Raw genomic sequence first — 19,790 nt, 5'->3', positions numbered from 1 at the left:
TGAGTCTGAGCTTTCAGCCAGCGCTACACATTAGAACTGCTTTCAGCTAACCTATTGTTTCTCCTACTCCCATGTAACTGGAGGAGTCCCAAGCCGGACTTGGATTTCTTACTATTGAGTGCTATTCTGATACTTACTGGGAGCTGCTATCTTGCTCCCTTCCCATTGTTCTGCTGATCGGCTGCTGGGGGTGAGGGGGGGGATATCATTCCAACTTGCAGCGCAGCAGTAAAGTGTGCCTAAGTCTGAGCTTTCAGCCAGCGCTACACATTAGAACTGCTTTCAGCTAACCTATTGTTTCTCCTACTCCCATGTAACTGGAGGAGTCCCAAGCCGGACTTGGATTTCTTACTATTGAGTGCTATTCTGATACCTACTGGGAGCTGCTATCTTGCTCCCTTCCCATTGTTCTGCTGATCGGCTGCTGGGGGTGGGGGGGGGGGGATATCACTCCAACTTGCAGCGCAGCAGTAATGTGTGATTGAAGTTTATCAAAGCACAAGTCACATGGTTGTGGCACCCTGGGAAATGAAGAATATGGCTCTTCCCATGTAAAATTTCAAAATTAAAAAAAATCTGTTTTCCCTTTTAAAAAGCGGATTACAATGCAGAATTCTGCTGGAGAAGCTCTATGAACTAAAGTGTTTTGGAAAAAAAAATAAAATTCCCATGACAGTATTCCTTTACAAGGTGCATGATTAAAAGTATAATGCAATAACAGTTCATTTACTGCATTCCCGTCTAAGTGCTCAGAAGCCGTCAGCTCTGCAGCCCAATTGTTTATATAAAAAGAATGAACTGTATAGGCTAGATTCTAGATATATAAGGGTTTCTGTTATATTGTATATTGATTGGAGTGGCTTGAACGGAGTGTGAATGTCAAATTGCAGAGAACTGTGAAGCATTCTTCTTACCAGTGTGAGAAGCATATCAAATTATATGTATCAAATATAGCTCGAACAATCTGTCCTGCACAAAATGTCAATAGGAAAAATGGAGCCTCTGAGCAGGGAAAAATTTCAGGAGTTTAGTAAAGATTGCTTTTAGGTGAATGTATTCAACGGTTAAAGAGTTGGAAGAGTGGAATATGTCAAAATGACTGAGTAGATGAAGAGATAATTTGCAACAAAGTCCCCAACAGTTTGAATGAAAAGCATACCAGGATTTCTATTAACCCATTTTTGAAGATTTTTGCTTTCTAACCCCAGTTCCCGTTTTATGGGAATACGTTTGCCGCAGAGTCTTTAAATGATGTTCCCACATCTAACTGTTTGCAATTGCTCCCATCTGTATAAATATAAAGATTAATAGGCTCACTGTGCAAAATAACCTATGACCATTTGTTGTATTGAATAATGTCCATTTAATGCAATCAGGGCTGGTCTTATAAACTGTGGGGCCCAATTGGGACCATTTTGGTGGGGTCCTCTATATAAGGTGTTGCCAGCTGGCACAGGGTTCCATGGTCGAGGGGGCAAATAGTCCCTGTCTCTCGCTCTATGAGTGATGGTGTAACCCTGTCTTTTCCCTTCTCTTTCTCTTGTTCCATTAACCCTCAACATTTCATGGCACAATGTGGCCCCCAAGCACTGGACACTGACACACCAAGCATACTATATACAGTGTGAGACCGGGGTTATTGGCCCCCAAGCACACTATACACAATGAAAGCCTGGGACAGCAGTATGAATGTGGTACCCAATTTGTGTTTAATGCCCCAAAACCCATAGCAGCATTATAGGCCAATCATTGTTGGGGGTGGGCTGGACAGCTTTATGTGCTTATTCCTCCTCGTGCGGGGCCCCCATGGGTGCGGAGCCGTATTGGGCCCAATACACCCAACTGGCCTAAGGCCGGCCCTGAATGCAATGATATCATTCATAAACTAGGACAGTAACATGATCACACCGATAGAATGCATATGCAATACATCATTTTATTTGTGATTATATTGCTGATGATTAGACCAGTAATCCCCAACCTCAGGGTTGGCTCAGGGGCAACATGTTGCTCCCCAAACCCTTTTGATGTTGCTCCCAGTGGCCTCAATGCTGGACTTCATTCTTGAATTTCTAACTTGGAGGCAAGGGGGGATCCCTGACCTTTTTTGCTTGTGAGCCACACTCAGATGTAAAAAGTATTGCTGAGCCACACAAGAATAAAAAAAGTTCTTTGGGAAAAATGGAAAACCGATCTTATTCCCTCAATGCTAGAACTAAAAAAACTTTATCAACCTCTCGCAAACCCTTGAATATCACAACGCAAGGAGCAAGAAGTCTCTACGTAACCACCATAAGAAATGGGACTCATGGAAGAACTTTACTGAGGCTGATACCCATGAATTATAACTAATAATTTATATTATTTGCTCTTCATAATTTTTTTTTTGTTTCTTCTTTCTCCTTTCTCTCTCCCCTGTTCTCTTCCTTTTCTTTCTTCTTTCTCCTTTCTCTTTCCCCTGTTCTCTTCCTTTTCTTTCTTCTTTCTCCTTTCTCTTTCCCCTGTTCTCTTCCTTTTCTTTCTTCTTTCTCCTTTCTCTTTCCCCTGTTCTCTTCCTTTTCTTTCTTCTTTCTCCTTTCTCTTTCCCCTGTTCTCTTCCTTTTCTTTCTTCTTTCTCCTTTCTCTTTCCCCTGTTCTCTTCCTTTTCTTTCTTCTTTCTCCTTTCTCTTTCCCCTGTTCTCTTCCTTTTCTTTCTTCTGTTTCCTTTCTCTTTCACCTGTTCTGTTCTCTTCTTTTTCTATCTTCTGTCTCCTTTCTCTTTCCTCTGTTCTCTTCCTTTTCTTTCTTCTTTCTCCTTTCTCTTTCCCCTGTTCTCTTTCTTTTCTTTCTTCTGTCTCCTTTCTCTTTCCCCTGTTCTCTTCCTTTTCTTTCTTCTGTCTCCTTTCTCTTTCCCCTGTTCTCTTCCTTTTCTTTCTTCTGTCTCATTTCTCTCTCCCCTGTTCTCTTCCTTTTCTTTCTTCCTACTTCATTTCCTTCTCTCTCTATGCTCTCTCTTCCTGTGATTGTCTGCCTTAACCCATACAGACACATTCACTATTTGAGATACATGTAGATATAATGCAAATCTTGATTGTTAAACTTGTAAATGCAAAAAAACTGTCAATAAAAAAAAAAAGTTCTCTGGGGATGCCAAATAGGGGCTGTGATTGGCTATTGGGTAGCCCCATGGGGACTATTGGCCGGGAGGCTCTGCTTGGAGTAAAACTGTCTCTGGGCTTCCAAAACTTGCCTCCGAGATAGAATGTAAAAATGGCTCCTACTTTGTGGCCATACAATGAAATCTCCCCTAACGAAGCCTCGAAAAATGCACATTACATTATCTGTCATCCCTGATCAATATTCTTTATACGTTTTGCCTGTTCGCTAATATTGTCCACTTGAATTATTACCATCCGTACAGTCAAGTCACCTGTACCTTTCCTGCATTATGTGGCTGAGATTCCTAGCACGGACATTCGGCGAGATATCATTAGTGCTTTCAGTTAACAGAGAAACAAGGAATAAGTTATACTTGGCTATATCAGAAAGATTAACGAGCAGCAGAACAGCAGATTAGCTGGCTAAAACTGGCAATTGGGTATGTTATCTCCAATCCAGTCAAATTAAGCCACAGGCTGTCAATGAGAAAACTGAACACCTATAAATCTCTCACCTCATTGCTTGGCTACATTATCCGCTATGTTGTAAAAACCCATTGAGTATTTCTCAAAATTCTGCGCACATGGAAATTTCTATGCCAAACAAATTATCAACATCGGCAATTGCCTCCCTGCTCCCACTAACAGTAAAGATTTCAACCCAGTTTAGACACATTTATCACATTTGCAGACACTGAATGCTTTGCGTCTTGATTTATAATGCTGTCACCCTAATTGTTTACTTGCACGTGTACTTATTCACAGTCACATTTTCCAGAGTGGTGTGCGCTTTTGTCTCGAATGCATGTGCAGATTTCTGATCTGATCTTATTATGCCGGGAGTAGAAGAGCTGCATTTCGTAATTTCACAGTCAGGCTCGAGCAGATTTTCTTTCAAGGTTTTGATATGCACCTTATGATTCAAAAGCTTCTTTTCTGATGCAAAGCTACTTTCTGATGCCTTCTGTCTCTCAGCAGTCACAGCAGCAACATTATTGGCACAAGCTTTATTCACTATATTACATACCATTAATTCTGGTCATTGCTCTTTCCAGTTCAGACACAATGAGGTTTCATGAAAATGGTAGGGCAGGCAGAGTATGCCCTATGCTGCCTGTGTGTGCCATACTCTGCCTTCTCTACCCTGCCTGCGTGTGCCATACTCTGCCTACCCTATGTTGCCTGTGTGTGCCAAACTCTGTCTGCCTTATGCTGCCTGTGTGTGCCATACTCTGCCTACCCTATGTTGCCTGTGTGTGCCATACTCTGCCTGCCCTATGCTGCCTGTGTGTGCCATACTCTGCCTGCCCTACCCTGCCTGTGTGTGCCATACTCTGCCTACCCTGCCTGTGTGTGCCATACTCTGCCAGCCCTACCTTGCCTGTGTGTGCCATACTCTGCCTGCCCTACCTTGCCTGTGTGTGCCATACTCTGCCTGCCCTACCCTGCCTGTGTGTGCCATACTCTGCCAGCCTATGCTGCCTGTGTGTGCCATACTCTGCCTGCCCTACCCTGCCTGTGTGTGCCATACTCTGCCTGCCCTACCTTGCCTGTGTGTGCCATACTCTGCCAGCCTATGCTGCCTGTGTGTGCCATACTCTGCCTGCCCTATACTGCCTGTGTGTGCCATACTCTGCCTGCCCTGCTCTGCCTGTGTGTGCCATACTCTGCCTGCAATATGCTGCCAGTGTGTGCCATACTCTGCCTGCCCTATGCTGCCTGTGTGTGGCATACACTGCCTGCCCTATGCTGCCTGTGTGTGCCATACCTTGCCATATGCTGCCTGTGTGGGCCATACTCTGCCTGCCCTATGCTGCCTGTGTGTGCCATACCTTGCCCTATGCTGCCTGTGTGTGCCATACTCTGCCTGCCCTTTGCTGCCTGTGTGTGCCATACTCTGCCTGTCCAATGCTGCCTCTGTGTGCCATACTCTGCCTGCCCAATGCTGCCTGTGTGTGCATAGGGCAGGCAGTACATACACTGACAGAAAGGCGGCACTGCTCCTACAGGCTGAGCACAAAACTGCCCCCATACTCAAAGTGAGGCCTTACCAGGGCCTAGTAAGGTCCTGTTAAATCTCTCTTCAAAGTGGCAGCATCCTGCACTTATAGTTTCATCAGCAAAAATAGAAAGAGTACTGTATATGCCCACATCCAGGTCATTAATAAACAAATGAAAAAAGCAAAGGGCCAACCACAGACCCCTCTTTGTAATCTGTCCTTCAGCCAGTTCCCTATTTAAGTACAAATATTTAGTGATGAACAATTTTTTCACCAGACATGGATTTGCAGCAAATTTCCACATTTTGCAAAAATTCAGCAAAAATTGTGACCCGTCAAAATAGCTACAGTCGCGTCAAAATAGGCGCAGTTGCTCAAAAAAGTCTAGCTACACCTGCGTTTCGTGAATTTTTTGCTGTTTCACAAAGTTTTTCTGTCGTTTAGCCAATTTTTCGGCGAAGTGAAACGGGACAGACTCGTTCGTCATTAAAAATCTTGTACTGCTTGATTTAACCAAACTCCATATTAATTAGAAGGTTTTTATCAATTTTGATGTTTATCCAATTGCATGCATTGTAAAAATTTCCTGCATCTTAAATTAGAAAGTTCATTGCACAAACAACAAAGAGTTATTCAGTCTACCATTTTGTATTGGAGGACCTTCAGTTCTAAGAAACCTTAGGTATGGGCTTCTTTTTATCCCCATTCATATCTTAGGGGCAGAAGTTTAATATCAACCATAATTTCAGACTAAGCTTTATTTATGTAAATTGCGCCTAAATCATAAGTTCTTTGACTTAGGTACAATTTGGGGTCCAAGATATACTAAAAAAAAACAAAACATCTGCAGCTAGTACAATATCATCCTACCTAAGGAACAGTAACAGACTAGTATTGAGTACCATGAAGTAGAGCAGGGATCCCCAAACGTTTTTCATGTGAGCCACAGTCAGATGTAAAAAGTGTTGGGGAGCCACACAGGCATAAAAATGTTCCTTGGGGATGCCAAATAAGGGCTGCAATTGGCTATTTGGTAGCCCCATGGGGACTGTTGGCCTTCAGGCTCTGCTTGGAGTAAAACTGTGTCTCTGGGCTTCCAAAACTTGTCTCTAACGCAGACATTAAAAATGGCACCTACTGTGAGGCCACTGGGACCAACAACAAAGGGGGTTGGTGAGCAACATGTTGCCCCTGAGCCACCGGTTGGGGATCACTGAAGTAGATCATTCATCTAAGCATTAGTGCAACAAATGTGAAATTCTTAAGACTAAAAGCGTCATCGCAAATCAAGTGCACCCATTACATGTAGGCCACCCATTGCATGTAGGCCACCCATTGCATGTAGGCCACCCATTGCATGTCGGCCACCCATTGGATGTAGGGCACCCACTGCATGTAGGCCACCCATTGCATGTCGGCCACCAATTGCATGTCGGCCACCCATTGCATGTAGGCCACCCATTGCATGTAGGCCACCCATTACATGCTTCTGTTTTGGTTTAATTTTTTAAAAATGGTCTGTAGGATCTAGAGCTGAACCCCACCTTTTCCTTGTGGAACCTAAAGCCTTCCAAGAATTTGAGTAAGGCAACATATAACAATTACCCTACTGATGTTCTACACAGAAGCTTAAATACACATTATTCAATTCTATAGGATGTATAGCTGAACCCCACCTTTCCCTTGTGGAACCTAAAGCCTTCCAAGCATTTGAGTAAGGAACATATAACAAGTACCCTACTGATGTTCTACGGAGAAGCATAAATACACATTTATTGAATTCTGTAGGATCTAGAGCTGAACCCCACCTGTTCCTTGTGGAACCTAAAGCCTTCCAAGAGTTGAGTGAGCCAACATATAACAAGTACCCTACTGATGTTCTACAAAGGAGCTTAAATACACATTTATTGAATTCTGTAGGATCTAGAGCCGAACCCCACCTGTTCCTAGTGGAACCTAAAGCCTTCCAAGCATTTGAGTAAGGCAACATATAACAAGTACCCTACTGATGTTCTACGGAGACACATAAATACACATTATTGAATTCTGTAGGATCTATAGCTGAACCCCACCTTTTCCTTGTGAAAGCTAAAGCCTTCCAAGCATTTGAGTAAGGCAACATATAACAAGTACCCTACTAATGTTCTACGGAGAAGCATAAATACACATTTATTTAATTCTGTAGGATCTATAGCTTAAGCCCCCCTTTTCCTTGTGGAACCTAAAGCCTTCCAAGCATTTGAGTAAGGCAACATATAACAAGTACCCTACTGATGTTCTACGTAGAAGCATAAATACACATTTATTGAATTCTGTAGGATCTATAGCTGAACCCCACGTTTCCATGAGCTAAATGCAAATGCTTCATTGTCATTGTAAAGCTATGCCAAGCACCCAACGTTAGCGATATGCCTTTAAGGTGCAATTATATTGTACAAGGGGGGGATCAAATTTCCCTTTGTCCATCCCCGGAGACGCCACCATCCATTTCTCATTGAGTTCCTTCTCTCATTACTCTGACAACTGAAAGACGCACCGTAATTGTTCACATGCCTGAATGATACATGAACAAGGTATTTTAATGTGAGCAGAAGCTGGAGCCTAATGAAAAAAACAGCGGGATAAAAATGAGGCAAGATTTATATAGAACACAGGCTTCTAATGGGGTCAGATCTATAAAGATAACAAATGGCGTCTGTTTTGCAGCCCAACCATAAATGAGGCAGATACATGTAGACCCCGAAATGGCATTTCTCTATGTTTAGGAATGTGGCATAAAGATCAAACAGTAAATATTATATTTCTAACCTTCTGCCGGTGGACACAGCTGGGTGCCGCTGAGAATGGCTGCAAATATTTGAACATAACTGTAAATCAGAGGATATAAATATTCAAACGCTAATGGCATGTATCAAGTATCACAGCTTGTATACTGTATTTGACTTGCTTTTTTTTTTTTAATGCTAATCATTTCAGCCTACAAATGTTTGGCTGCTGCTGAGACAGTCAAGCTGACAGGGATGATAAGTTCCCATCTCTTTATCATTAGCAAGTTTAGTAAAACTATAGGCTGATACCCAACCCTTATATTGCTGATAAGTTCAACCATAATGCCTATATATAACCTGCTCCTATTGGGTTTATTTCATGATTAAATGATTCCCTTTTCTCTGTAATAATAAAACAGTACCTGTACTTGATCCTAACTAAGATATAATTACCCCTTATTGGGGCAGAACAGCCCTATTGGGTTTATTTCATGGTTAAATGATTCCCTTTTCTCTGTAATAATAAAACAGTACCTGTACTTGATCCCAACTAAGATATAATTACCCCTTATTGGGGGCAGAACAGCCCTATTGGGTTTATTTCATGGTTAAATGATTCCCTTTTCTCTGTAATAATAAAACAGTACCTGTACTTGATCCCAACTAAGATATAATTACCCCTTATTGGGGCAGAACAGCCCTATTGGGTTTATTTAATGGTTAAATGATTCCCTTTTCTCTGTAATAATAAAACAGTACCTGTACTTGATCCCAACTAAGATATAATTACCCCTTATTGGGGCAGAACAGCCCTATTGGGTTTATTTCATGGTTAAATGATTCCCTTTTCTCTGTAATAATAAAACAGTACCTGTACTTGATCCCAACTAAGATATAATTACCCCTTATTGGGGGAAAAACAATCCTATTGGGTTTATTTCATGTTTAAATGATTTTTTAGCAGACTTAATTGTGGAATCTGGAAAGCTCCATGGCCTGAGCTTTCTGGATAACAGGTCCAATACCTGTATACACACAGTATAATGATTAGGACCATTTGTGTGGATTATAATAAAATGAATATGAAGTTTACTGATTATTGAAAAAATAGAAATACATTACTACAAATTACTTTTCTGTTCCAAACTTGCCTTTTAAGCCTAGGCTGCCTGTCAGATAGAAATCCACAGGGGGTATCACTTCATACTTTTGCAATGAAAAAAGTAGTTATGTTTCCCAGATCATCTCTCCAGCTGTGCTCTAACCCCACGCTCTAACCCCACGCTCTAACCCCACGCTCTAACCCCACGCGTGGAGCCCTGGCTGCACCTTGAGCTTCAAATATTTAATAACTCTCACTTCTAAAAACAATACCCATTATTTCTTTGCTACAAAAAAAACCCACAATTAATCCTTTCAAATTGACCTAATAGTCCAATTTTAGCATAAGCTTCTTAGCAGTTGGATCCTTTGCAATTAAGGCAATAAATATACACGAAGAAGACTCCGGCAAAGATTATTTTATTTTATTTAACAGTTCATAACTATAAATATATATAGTTATTCCTTACATTGCCTTTTCTTGGTTTCTTACTGCTACTAAGGAAATATGTTGCTGTGTGACTTTCATTCCTAAAAGTTGATGAGGTTTTAGTGTGACTACCAGAAGGCGAATAAGTATAAATGATGTGTTACATCTCTTGCAATCAGTAGCCAGTAGTGATGAGCGCATCTGTCCCGTTTTGCTTTGGCGGAAAATTTGCCAAAAAATTCTCAAAATGGCGAAAATGGCAAAAATGTTGCGCGTAAAAAAAAATAATAATTGTCCCCCGCGGTTGCTATTTTGTCGCCCATGGCTATTCTTTTGTCACGCAGCTATTCTTTTGTCGCCCACGGCTATTCTTTTGTTGTGCAGCTATTCTTTTGTCGCCCGGGGCTATTCTTTTGTCGTGCAGCTATTCTTTTGTCGTCCGGGGCTATTCTTTTGTTGTGCAGCTATTCTTTTGTCGCCCGGGGCTATTCTTTTGTCGTGCAGCTATTCTTTTTTCGGCCACGGCTATTCTTTTGTTGCATGGTTATTCTTTTGATGACAAGTTTTGGATGTGCGGCAAATTTTTCCACCCGTTTCGCGAAACAATCCGCCAATGGTGAAACGCGGAAATTCGCCGTAAATCCATGCCTGCCGAAACATTTCACCCATCTTTGGTAGTCAGTGGGGGGACTAATAGTGAGGAGAGAAATTTTTCACCAGGCATGGATTCACAGCAAAGTTCCGGATTCCGCCAATTCCCACGAACATTTGCAGTGTAAAAAAGTTGTTGCGCATCGAAAAATGTTGTGGGCACGTCAAATTGGGCATGGTTGCGGCAAAGTTGGGACGGTCGCGTCAAAATAGATTTGGAGAAAAAAGTTGTGCGAGATAAACACATTTCACAAATTGTTGGCCGTTATGCAAAGTGAAACTGGACAGATTCGTTCATCACTAGCGACTAATAACTAGTGATGAGCGAATTTTTTCGCCAGACATGGATTCACAGTGAATTTCCGCATTTTGGCATTAGTGAATTGTTTCACGAAACTCCCGTGAAAATTCACTGCGGAAAAATTCGTCACATGGATTTTTTTTTGTTGCACGTCAAATTGGGTGCAGTCGCGGCAAATTGGGTGCGGTCGGGTCAAAAAAGGATGTGGGCGCGGTCACGTCAAAATTGGGCGTAGTTCCATCAAATAAAGGCCCGGTCGCATCAAAAAAGTGCTGGTGACAAAAAATAGACATGGGCAACAAAAAGGATGCGGGCGGAAAAAAAAATTGCGTGACAAATGCGTTTCGTGAATTTTCTTGCCACTTCGCGAATTTAATGGCGAAGCGAAACGGGACAGATTCGCTCATCACTACTAATAACTGTAAATTACTAAACAAACATGTTTTGATGGTAACTTAGACCTATAGTGGTGCCAAAACAATCCAATTGGTTTTATTTCATCTTTAAATGTTTTTAGCAGACCAAAGGTATAGTGATCCAAATCATCCAGAAAATGCAAGGACCCAAGTATTTTGAATAATGTATTTTATACTTGTACCAGTTGATGCTCGGCTCTGCACACTTTTGAGCTTTTTAACATCTTTCCTATGGATTGGCACCCAAACTGCACTGCAAGCTCAAGGTCATGTCTCACCAGGGGTCTGTGAAGAGGGAAAGTAATTGCTGGAGGTGCTGCCCTTATATTTGAAAGAAAGTACTTTATTATCTTTAATAGACACTGACTGACACTGCCTAGAGCTGCAAAGTCTGTTATCCACAAACCCCCAAAGATTAAACTTCAATGCTCAAGTCAATGTAATTGATGAGCAAATTAAAAAAGAACCAGACAAGGAGAGGGCAGTAACAAAACCAATAAACATTGAGCATGATACAGAGCAAAGACAAGAATTAGAAAAGTGCTTTGCATTTTTAAAAAATTGTTTAACATGGAATTTAAATTTCTCAGTCACTATTAAACAGGCATTTGTTTGAATATAAAAAAAAAAATAACCAAAATCAGGCCCTAGCCATCCTATTTCTGGTTGCTAGGCAAACAGTCCCCTGCATTAGATAGCTTTATGAAAGGGTCGGACACCTTTTTAGCTAGTGAGGGAATCCAGGGTTATTGCAAATAGCTCTTAGTACAAGTTGATCCAGGACTTGTGTCTTTTTGATGCAACTGTACTTACTTTGATGGGACTGTGCCCATTTTGTCATGACCACGCCCAAATTGACACGACCATGTCTATTTTGATGCATAGCGAGTTTTTTCAGGGCAGAAATTTTCATGAGACGAGTCGCCAATGGCAAAATGTGGAAATTTGTTACAAATCCATGCCTGGTGTAAAAATTTGCTCATCACTGCTGGAGAGGCTTTTAAGGGAGTTAATTGCCTTCCTCTCTCATCTAGCAATTAGGCAGATTTGATATGTATGTACAGTATGTATGTATAACTTTATTTATAAAGCGCCACAAGGGTACGCAGCGCTGTACAGTCTTACAATATACACAATTACACACAGGGAGGACAAGTGTTATAATAAATACAATAAATAGGTATAAATACACAGAGAGTAAGTGCTATATGGTATGAGACAGTAGGAAGTAGATCCCTGTCCCGTAGTGCTTACAATCTAAATCTACATATAGCCATAAAATATTGAAGTTGATGAGACAAAGTAGGAAGGAGGTCCCTGCCCAGTAGAGCTTACAAGCTAAGTCTACATATAGACATAAAATATTGAAGTTGATGAGACACAGTAGGAAGGAGGTCCCTGCCCCATAGAGCTTACAATCTAAGTCTACATATAGACATAAAATATTGACGTTGATGAGACACAGTAGGAAGGAGGTCCCTGCCCGGTAGAGCTTACAATCTAAGTCTACATATAGACATAAAATATTGAAGTTGATGAATTAAGTTGATGAGACACAGTAGGAAGGAGGTCCCTGCCCCGTAGAGCTTACAATCTAAGTCTACATATAGACATAAAATATTGAAGTTGATGAGACACAGTAGGAGGGAGGTCCTTGCCCCATAGAGCTTACAATCTAAGTCTACATATAGACATAAAATATTGAAGTTGATGAGACACAGTATGAAGGAGGTCCCTGCCCCATAGAGCTTACAATCTAAGTCTACATATAGACATAAAATATTGACGTTGATGAGACACAGTAGGAAGGAGGTCCCTGCCCCATAGAGCTTACAGTCTAAGTCTACATATAGACATAAAATATTGAAGTTGATGAATTGAGTTGATGAGACACAGTAGGAAGGCGGTCCCTGCCCCATAGAGCTTACTATCTAAGTCTACATATAGACATAAAATATTGAAGTTGATGAGACACAGAATGAAGGAGGTTCCTGCCCTGTAGAGCTTACAATCTAAGTCTACATATAGACATAAAATATTGAAGTTTATGAATTGAGTTGATGAGACACAGTAGGAAGGAGGTCCCTGCCCCGTAGAGCTTACAATCTAAGTCTACATATAGACATAAAATATTGAAGTTGATGAATTGAGTTGATGAGACACAGTAGGAGGGAGGTCCCTGCCCCATAGAGCTTACTATCTAAGTCTACATATAGACATAAAATATTGAAGTTGATGAGACACAGTAGGAAGGAGGCCCATTCCCCCATAGAGCTTACAATCTAAGTCTACATATAGCCATAAAATATTGAAGTTGATGAATTGAGTTGATGAGACACAGTAGGAAGGCGGTCCCTGCCCCATAGAGCTTACAATCTAAGTCTACATATAGACATAAAATATTGAAGTTGATGAGGCACAGTAGGAAGGAGGTCCCTGCCCTGTAGAGCTTACAATCTGAGTCTACATATAGACATAAAATATTGAAGTTGATGAGACACAGTAGGAAGGAGGTCCCTGCCCCACAGAGCTTACAATCTAAGTCTACATATAGACATAAAATATTGAAGTTGATGAGACACAGAATGAAGGAGGTCCCTGCCCCATAGAGCTTACAATCTAAGTCTACATATAGACATAAAATATTGAAGTTGATGAGACACAGTAGGAGGGAGGTCCCTGCCCCACAAAGCTTACAATCTAAGTCTACATATAGACATAAAATATTGAAGTTGATGAGACACAGTAGGAAGGAGGCCCCTTCTCCCGTAGAGCTTACAATATAAGTCTGCATATAGCCATAAAATATTGAAGTTGATGAGACACAGAATAAAGGAGGTCCCTGCCCAGTAGAGCTTACAATCTAAGTCTACATATAGACATAAAATATTGAAGTTGATGAATTGAGTTGATGAGACACAGTAGGAAGGAGGTCCCTGCCCCACAGAGCTTACAATCTAAGTCTACATATAGACATAAAATATTGAAGTTGATGAGACACAGAATGAAGGAGGTTCCTGCCCCACGGAGCTTACAATCTAAGTCTACATATAGACATAAAATATTGAAGTTGATGAGACACAGAATAAAGGAGGTCCCTGCCCAGTAGAGCTTACAATCTAAGTCTACATATAGACATAAAATATTGAAGTTTATGAATTGAGTTGATGAGACACAGTAGGAAGGAGGTCCCTGCCCCGTAGTGCTTACAATCTAAGTCTACATATAGACATAAAATATTGACGTTGATGAGACACAGTAGGAAGGAGGTCCTTGCCCCACAGAGCTTACAATCTAAGTCTACATATAGACATAAAATATTGACGTTGATGAGACACAGTAGGAAGGAGGTCCTTGCCCCACAGAGCTTACAATCTAAGTCTACATATAGACATAAAATATTGTAGTTGATGAATATGTTTCCTTGCTATTTCTGACAGTATTTTATTTTTATTTTGGAGAGAAAAATATAAAAAACGGACTAATATAACCATGTTTTTCATCAAAAAACCACAACTTGATGAGAAAATAATAAAATGTTCTAACAACAAGGTCAAACTTGACATAATAATAAACAAAAGCATTGAATAAAATGTGCCATGTCAGCGATTAGCAGTTCATTTGACCAAATTACCTAAAAATGAAAAACCTCCTAGAATAATATGGGGAACTACAAGAAAACATAGTTAACTTTAAAATTGTGTATCTCTTCTTGGAAAAACCCAATGGAAAAAAAACAAACATTTCAAGGCATTTCTTTTCATTTCTTGGTAGAGCGTGTTTTGTTGGGAATATTTATTAGCATAGCAGCAGATGAAGTTTTGAATTTTAAATAGGGCATTATGATTCTAATAAGTGTTTGCAATTAGTGCATTACCAAATGTTCTGTACTAGTTGTGATAATCTTTAAAAAGCTTTTTCTCCACTTGAGAAGAACACGTTTCTGTTCCAATTACAGAGGCTGCAGCACTCCAACGGACCATTTGCATGGTTTATGCCTTCCTGGTAACTTACCTAATAACAAATACAAGTGTAGAAATGATTAGATGAAAAGGACAAGTAATTATCCGCTGACAATGACTCGGGAATATGAGGGAAGTTACTTTCTTTTTTTTTTACCTTCTGTTCTACCTGAAGTATTTGCCATGAAAGGCGACTTTAGCGCAGGGATACAATGGGCAAAGCTTTAATGGACCATTAAAATACGCTGTAAGGTTTCAGTGTGGAACAGACAATGACCTTATCAAAGGCCGAATATCTAGTTTGAAACTTACAAAAAAAAAAATGGTAGAAGAGAGAAAAAGCAAAATGGGAACTTGTCGTAGGAAAAAATGAAGGATTTTTCTTCTTGTTAATAAAAACGGCCCTATTGGGTTTATTTAATGGTTAAATGATTCCCTTTTCTCTGTAATAATAAAACAGTACCTGTACTTGATCCCAACTAAGATATAATTACCCCTTATTGGGGCAGAACAGCCCTATTGGGTTTATTTAATGGTTAAATGATTCCCTTTTCTCTGTAATAATAAAACAGTACCTGTACTTGATCCCAACTAAGATATAATTACCCCTTATTGGGGCAGAACAGCCCTATTGGGTTTATTTCATGGTTAAATGATTCCCTTTTCTCTGTAATAATAAAACAGTACCTGTACTTGATCCCATCTAAGATATAATTACCCCTTATTGGGGGCAGAACAGCCCTATTGGGTTTATTTAATGGTTAAATGATTCCCTTTTCTCTGTAATAATAAAACAGTACCTGTACTTGATCCCAACTAAGATATAATTACCCCTTATTGGGGCAGAACAGCCCTATTGGGTTTATTTCATGGTTAAATGATTCCCTTTTCTCTGTAATAATAAAACAGTACCTGTACTTGATCCCAACTAAGATATAATTACCCCTTATTGGGGGCAGAAGAGCCCTATTGGGTTTATTTAATGGTTAAATGATTCCCTTTTCTCTGTAATAATAAAACAGTACCTGTACTTGATCCCAACTAAGATATAATTACCCCTTATTGGGGCAGAACAGCCCTATTGGGTTTATTTCATGGTTAAATGATTCCCTTTTCTCTGTAATAATAAAACAGTACCTGTACTTGATCCCAACTAAGATATAATTACCCCTTATTGGGGCAGAACAGCCCTATTGGGTTTATTTCATGGTTAAATGATTCCCTTTTCTCTGTAATAATAAAACAGTACCTGTACTTGATCCCAACTAAGATATAATTACCCCTTATTGGGGGCAGAACAGCCCTATTGGGTTTATTTCATGGTTAAATGATTCCCTTTTCTCTGTAATAATAAAACAGTACCTGTACTTGATCCCAACTAAGATATAATTACCCCTTATTGGGGCAGAACAGCCCTATTGGGTTTATTTAATGGTTAAATGATTCCTTTTTCTCTGTAATAATAAAACAGTACCTGTACTTGATCCCAACTAAGATATAATTACCCCTTATTGGGGCAGAACAGCCCTATTGGGTTTATTTAATGGTTAAATGATTCCCTTTTCTCTGTAATAATAAAACAGTACCTGTACTTGATCCCAACTAAGATATAATTACCCCTTATTGGGGCAGAACAGCCCTATTGGGTTTATTTAATGGTTAAATGATTCCTTTTTCTCTGTAATAATAAAACAGTACCTGTACTTGATCCCAACTAAGATATAATTACCCCTTATTGGGGGCAGAACAGCCCTATTGGGTTTATTTCATGGTGAAATGATTCCCTTTTCTCTGTAACATAAAGGGAGAGATTGGATAGGATATTACATATTGCTGACTTATCATGCCTCTGAGGACATTAACAATTTAAATGACGGAGCAAGGGTGATCGGAAGAGTTGCATTAATTGAATTATTGAAGCTTGTCCCTTTGCTTTAGGCTTTTGGTGATTTAATAAATATGGATATATGAGTTTGGACATTATAGGTTTATATTTTTAGACAGCGCATGGTCATTAGGGTAAAACTATTCTAATTGCCGAAGGCATTGTTTGGGATCAATACACTGTCGTCTTGATTAATATGATCCTAAGTAATCAGTCTTACCACCTTCATGGCAGCACCATTTTAGTTTACAATAATGGGGATATCCTTCTAAACACCTCTAATAGAGGGAAGAAGGGCAAGTGTATTCCAATTGTGATCGGTTACAAATGGGAGATAACCAGTTTAGTCTTTAATAAACACTCAAGGCCACGTATCTGTCTAATGAAACGGGGAGCAATGTTACAATAATATCTTTATTATTACATTTAATATGCTAAGGCGAGTGATAATTGCCATTGACCATAGTTGTAACGTATCGTTTATAGTCACTGTCATAAATCATTTAAACCTAATTATAAAAAAATATCTTCATTCTATTTCTGGAAATGTATAAACAGCTACATTTAGAAATGGGGGGGGGTCATGGAATAGATCTTCTAAAACATACTTGATTAAGACTATAATACAATTAACAATTAATTGCCTCACTGATTGTCAATATGATTCCACTTAGCAACGATGACTTTCCATTAAAACGTGGGGTTAATAAAATAGTTTAATCGATGATAACCAAATGTATTCCTTTGGTTTAACAGAATTTGCTAAATTGTATGAAATATCAGCCTGATGGGGCCCAATAAACAAACAGGCGGCTATATTAAACAGCTTTCCAGTTACCAGTTTCATAAAGTAATGGTTAAATAAAGCTGGTCGTTAAAGCTTACAACAATTTTCCAATCATAGCTGTTGCGTTCGAGAAAATGGTCCCAGCTAAAATGATAATCTACAAAAATATAGAGTGAATAAAGTACCCCCTATTGTAACATATAGGGATATTATAAGTCCCCGAGGGGTTCCTTATAATATATAGTGAATAAAGTACCCCCTATTGTAACATATAGGGATATTATAAGCCCCCGAGGAGTTCCTTATAATATATAGTGAATAAAGTGCCCCCTATTGTAACATATAGGGATATTATAAGCCCCCGAGGGGTTCCTTATAATATATAGTGAATAAAGTACCCCCTATTGTAACATATAGGGATATTATAAGCCCCCGAGGAGTTCCTTATAATATATAGTGAATAAAGTACCCCCTATTGTAACATATAGGGATATTATAAGTCACAGAGGAGTTCCTTATAATATATAGTGAATAAAGTACCCCCTATTGTAACATATAGGGATATTATAAGCCCCCGAGGGGTTCCTTATAATATATAGTGAATAAAGTACCCCCTATTGTAACATATAGGGATATTATAAGCCCCCGAGGGGTTCCTTATAATATATAGTGAATAAAGTGCCCCCTATTGTAACATATAGGGATATTATAAGCCCCCGAGGAGTTCCTTATAATATATAGTGAATAAAGAACCCCCTATTGTAACATATAGGGATATTATAAGCCTCCGAGGAGTTCCTTATAATATATAGTGAATAAAGTGCCCCCTATTGTAACATATAGGGATATTATAAGCCTCCGAGGAGTTCCTTATAATATATAGTGAATAAAGTGCCCCCTATTGTAATATATAGGGATATTATAAGTCTCAGAGGAGTCCCATGACCGGATAAAAGGATGAGGCCTAATTCCTTGTGCTTTTATACAGGCCATGGAAGTCTGAGGTGACCTCTAAATATAATATGAAGGTTTTGGTGAATCATGTGACTGAGATTACATCACTAAGCTCCGATTATATTTTATGACATCACTAAGCACCATTTATAAGGATATCATTTACAGTTCCCATAGGGAAATGACCAAACTGAATATTATATATATCTAAGACATTATAACTTGCCCATGCGGCTACCATATTGTCTTCTACAAAGTCTTTATTGTATATACACAATATACAGTATATATGTACATATGTGTATAAATAGGATTATTGTGTTTTCTGTAGAGAAATTCTTCAATACAATTTTAATTAGGATTTGGATTCGGTTCGGGATTTGGCCGAATCCTTCAGGGTGGCTTCAGGGGTTTGGCTGAATCCTTCAGGGTGGCTTTGTGGGTTTGGCTGAATCCTGCTGGGGGCTTCGCGGGTTTGGCTGAATCCTTCAGGGTGGCTTTGTGGGTTTGGCTGAATCCTTCAGGGTGGCTTTGTGGGTTTGGCTGAATCCTTCAGGGGGGCTTCGCGGGTTTGGCTGAATCCTTCAGGGTGGCTTCGGGGGTTTGGCTGAATCCTTCAGGGTGGCTTCGGGGATTTTGCTGAATCCTTCAGGGTGGCTTCACGGGTTTGGCTGAATCCTTCAGGGTGGCTTCGCGGGTTTGGCTGGATCCTTCAGGGTGGCTTCGGGGGTTTGGCTGAATCCTTCAGGGTGGCTTTGGGGGTTTGGCTGAATCCTTCAGGGTGGCTTCGGGGGTTTGGCTGAATCCGTCAGGGTGGCTTCGCGGGTTTGGCTGAATCCTTCAGGGTGGCTTCGGGGGTTTGGCTGAATCCTTCAGGGTGGCTTCACTGGTTTGGCTGAATCCTTCATGGTGGCTTCGGGGGTTTGGCTGAATCCTTCAGGGTGGCTTCGCGGGTTTGGCTGAATCCTTCAGGGTGGCTTCGCGGGTTTGGCTGAATCCTTCATGGTGGCTTCGGGGGTTTGGCTGAATCCTTCAGGGTGGCTTCGCGGGTTTGGCTGAATCCTTCAGGGTGGCTTCGCGGGTTTGGCTGAATCCTTCATGGTGGCTTCGCGGGTTTGGCTGAATCCTTCAGGGTGGCTTCGGGGGTTTGGCTGAATCCTTCAGGGTGGCTTCGCGGGTTTGGCTGAATCCTTCAGGGTGGCTTCGGGGGTTCGTCGGAACCCAAAAAAGTGGGTTTGGTGCATCCCTAATTTCAATATAAAAAAAAAAGCATTGCCTGTTGAAACATTAAGAAATTAACAATACAAAACAATATCCATTATCCAACACTGTTAATATTTTAGAAGATAGAGCATATGGAAGCCGGTCGGTGCGTTGTTACTGTTTACTCCTCGGCAA

General features: G+C 40.2%; 1 protein-coding gene across 4 annotated transcripts in view; it reads left to right on the top strand.

Annotated features, from left to right (window-relative positions):
• Nucleotides 1-19,790, top strand: part of ctnna2 (catenin alpha 2) — a 1,024,232-nt gene that overhangs the window by 968,839 nt on the left and 35,603 nt on the right.

Source organism: Xenopus tropicalis, chromosome 1 (assembly GCF_000004195.4).
Source record: "Xenopus tropicalis strain Nigerian chromosome 1, UCB_Xtro_10.0, whole genome shotgun sequence".
NCBI classification, from domain to species: domain Eukaryota; kingdom Metazoa; phylum Chordata; class Amphibia; order Anura; family Pipidae; genus Xenopus; species Xenopus tropicalis.
The sequence above is the reverse complement of the archived record's forward strand: the minus strand, read 5'-3'. Positions and strand labels throughout refer to the sequence as shown.